Source organism: Bidens hawaiensis, unplaced genomic scaffold (assembly GCF_021521415.1).
Source record: "Bidens hawaiensis isolate Kalapana, Puna unplaced genomic scaffold, B.hawaiensis_p1.1 tig00066386_1, whole genome shotgun sequence".
Lineage (NCBI taxonomy): Eukaryota > Viridiplantae > Streptophyta > Magnoliopsida > Asterales > Asteraceae > Bidens > Bidens hawaiensis.
In genome coordinates this window covers 62,115-66,371 of record NW_027506597.1, presented here as the reverse complement: position 1 = coordinate 66,371, position 4,257 = coordinate 62,115, and the positions used below count along the sequence as shown (strand labels likewise).

General features: G+C 35.1%; 1 pseudogene; it reads right to left on the bottom strand.

The window, feature by feature from the left end:
* Positions 1 to 446: 446 nt before the first annotated feature.
* On the bottom strand, positions 447 to 3,989 carry LOC143618243 (uncharacterized; annotated as a pseudogene).
* Between the last annotated feature and the right edge of the window lie 268 nt (positions 3,990 to 4,257).

Below are 4,257 nucleotides of genomic sequence, written 5' to 3'. Positions count from 1 at the left end.
AAACACTAAAAGTTTAGCCCAAATCTTCATTCATTATCTTATTCATATTCAAAGTTTAGACCCAATTTTCATCATCTTCATAATCTTCATCGTTGTCAATGGTAAATTCTTTTGATGTTGTTTCCTGTCAAAACATCTTAAAAAAACACGTAGAAAACATAAGTTCAATTAATCGGTTCGTTTCGGTTTTCATAAAATGGATAACCGAACCTAAACTCAAAAATGGGTTTTCGGTTAATGCTTCGATTCGGTTTTTTTCGGTTCGCTTTTTTCGATTATTCGGTTTTAATTCGGTTTTCTGATCACCCTGTACCATAATTCCTTGAAATTACAAGGATAAACCTTACATCTGTAAGTTTGGTTTTTTCTAATTTAATAAATATATATTTAACAGATGTTGTCCCAATATTCTTGGTACTTTTGAGTTAAAAGAGCTCCATGCATTCAATTTGGTTTATATTTTCTTAACTAATAACATGAAATCTTCATTAGACAAAACTTTTTATCTTCCAAACATAAATAAATATCAACATACCATAAACTAAAATACCCTTCCTACCTCCTATAAACTGAAATTAACTAGAACGCATAGAAATACTCCAAGAAAGACCTTACATGATGCTACAACCATCGGTGTTCTCATCGCTAAACATATGCGTCTTACCATCATTCATGGGTGCTCCCATCGGCGGCCCATAGGCTGAAGGCGGTGGCTGACCATACATCATCTGAGGGTAAATATTCACCTTGGGTTGATTCATCATCATCATTGGCTGCATGTATTGCTGTTGATGATACTGTTGCTGATATTGTTGTTGGTTGTAGTGGCTACCATCAACCATCCCTTGACCGCGGTATGCCATCGGTTGCATTTGGCCCACTGGATGACCACCCATTGGGCCCATTGGATAGTTTCCCATTTGAGGCATCATTGGATTACCACCCATTTGATTATTGTTCCAGCCACCATTGCCGCAATTGTGCTCCATTCTCGGCCCACCACCACCACCCACCGTTTCCCGGCTTGCAGGACTCAAGAAACTCATTTTGCTTATCGCTACTAAATTTACCCTCGGGTTTTCCACCTCCTTTCTTGTCCAACCCGCCATCCTTCATTTTCCCACCGCTACCATTCTTGCCGCCCTTAGAATTTGAGCCACCGTGTTTCTTTTTACCACCACCAAAAAGTGCCTTACAAATCATACCTCCAAAAAAGCCACCACTACTGCCACCACCTTTACTCTTCTTACCATCTTTTCCTCCACCGTCACCGCCACCTCCGCCCTTTGTCCCGCCATTTCCTTTCTTAGCATCATTATTTCCACCCTTTCCCTTCAACTGCACATGCAAATCAAACCCTCCACTTGGTCCATTCTTCTCATTCATCATTCCAACTGGCCCATACCCGCCCACACCCGGACCCGTCAAAATTTTATTGGGCTTTTTAAAATCATGGCCATCACAACTATCATCATCCTCATCACACTCATTAAATCGTCCTCCACCACCACCGCCACCAATTGGTATATCAAATTTCTGATTCTTATTAGATGGATTAAGATCCTTGAACCCTTTATTATTTGTTGCTTGCATTTGTTGGTTACCTTTCCCACCACCACTGCCTTTCTGTGGGCCCCATAGTTCAGCATGCTTACCAGACTTGCTAAGCTTCTTTATAAGTGTGAGTGGATCTGCATTACCATAAACAGTCACCTTCTCTTGCTCAAGATCAATGTTTGTTTTTTCCACCCCTGTAAAAAATTAATTTCCAAACATTAGTTTAAATTTTTTTATTTATGCATCAACAAATAATTAATTAATTATACTAAAATAACTTATCGTTTTTTCTTTTTACATGAAAACACTATAAATAATATAAATATAAGTTTAAAATAATTACACTAAGATGAAAAAATGTGGTCAAATGGTCAAAAGTTAAAGGAAAAAAAAGAAGTAAAGCAACAGTCTTGTTTTGCCTAAAAGCAAACATTTTGGTTCCACTTTCGAACTAGCAATCGCTTTCGTTCCAATTTATTTTGTTTTAGTACAACTTTAGTGTCCACCTAATAACATTTGTCTTTTGCGCTGTGTTCTCTAAAGAATAAAAACATTAAAAAAGAATAAGATGAAGAAAAAGAACAAAATTTGTCCGTTCGTTGCATAAAAATAATAAAAAGTTCTAATTTTCAAATCATTAATATTCATTAAACTTTTAAAAATTACACAAGTGCATATTCCAATTGTTTAAAAGTTATATCATAAAAGTAGACCTAAAGTTCATATTTTAAACCGTGAACCAAACCGTATAAATAATAATCGACTAACATGTCGATTCGCATGACTTAGAAGGTTAAGCGAAATCAACATTTCGAAAATAGACGCAGAGTATAATTTGTTCATGGAACAGATATTGTCCAGTAAATTATAATGTGTACAAAAACATTGTACGAATATAAACAACAAAAATACAAAAGAGTAGAGTAACAAAGTACATATAATAATATTAAAGTACAAGTAGGAGATCGAGACGATCATGTCAGGAGCGTGTCGTAGCGGCAAGATCGGTCCACGGACCGAGAATCGTCACATCAAACCTTTAAGATTTTCTCCAAAATCATATACTATTTCAATTTCAATTTTAAATTATTTACCAAAATATCTTTACAAATTAAAACAATCAAAGTCTACCACTACTCTTTAAGTTGGTGGTGGCTTACCACCAACTTATATGGGAGATATGAGGGATGACCTTGGCTTGCCAGGGTTCAAGTCCTGATCTCACTCGGTTTTACCGGCTCCTCGCTGTCGTGCCGTTTGGCGAGCGTGGGGGTCGGGTTTTATCCGGTGAATCCCTCAACAGGTGGACCGCTAGAGGCTCCGTCCGTCCGGATTAGTGGCCGGCTTGGGCTACCTTTAGTCAATGAGGGCCGCGTACGAGGTGCCAGACGTTACTTAGTTGGCCGTTAAAAAAAAAATCAAAGTCTACTCTGAACACCAAGTAATTTTCTTCCTCTAGGTTATTCAAAATTAAAAAATAACTAAATAATACTACAATCTGCAAAATATTTTATAGAACATTAAACAACCTCCTCCACTTTAAAGAAAAATACCAGTTAAATCCTATACTTTTTCAAATATTTCATATAATTTTTTCCCTACCACACCCGTGTTCATATGTTTTACCCGTTTGCTTATTTTTTTTATAGCTTTCAAAATGTGATGTTTTATCAAATTAAATATATATCATCGTGAAATTTTTATTTTTATTTATGTTTTTGATGTGAGTTTTGTTCAAAACAAAGTTACATTACAAGTCACGAGTCATCTAAGCACTTATATTTCAATGTCGATATCTTTCAACGGTGTAACACCCCAACGCATGCGGATTTAATATTATAAATCAATACTTAAAACTTTCAGACAATAACAAGTAAATTTATATCTTCGGACGAATACATGTAAAATTACACTAAAAAACAAAATAAGGACCCTTGGTCTCCGTTAATCCTTGCCCCTAAACATGTAAATTGTAATCATATAATTTCATAATATTTTTAGTGAATTCATTTAATTAACACAAATTTCTTCACACATTCGACTACAATATCATCAAATCCTAGTTTAAACACGAGTAATTTTCTTCCACTAGGTTATTACCAAACAAGTTCTAACATAACATATAAATCAATTCATTCAAGTGACAGAAAACATAGTAAAAGAAAAAAAGGATTGAAGAATAATAACTTACCGCCGATTTTTTTCAAGACGGTTTTGATTTTCTGCTTACAGCCATCACATGGGCACGGAATATTCACTTTAAGGACACAAGTCTGCATCAAACTCAAAACAGTGAGTAATATACCGGACACAGGCTGATAATAGCTGGAAGTTAACATTAATGTTTAAGTACCTGAAGCTTCATGGAGTCTTGCTTGTTGTTCATCTTGTAGGTCATTCTGAGGGGATTTTGAAAACTTAAAAGGGGAGATGGATGTGAAATTAAATAAACAAATCTCACCTTAATATAAAGCAATTGAAGTGGGCCCCGCAGAATATTAAATGTTTTTCTATCAATTAAAATATTATTGTATATATTTGTTACCATAAATGCATTTATGTAGTTTGTTTCTTCCTTTTTATCAAACAAATAAAGCTCATTGTCGATTATTTTTGTGACACTCCGAAAAACTTAATTTAATCAGTGAAAGATTTTGATTAAGTCATTCGGATTATGACAGACGCCGTTTTCAACCAATC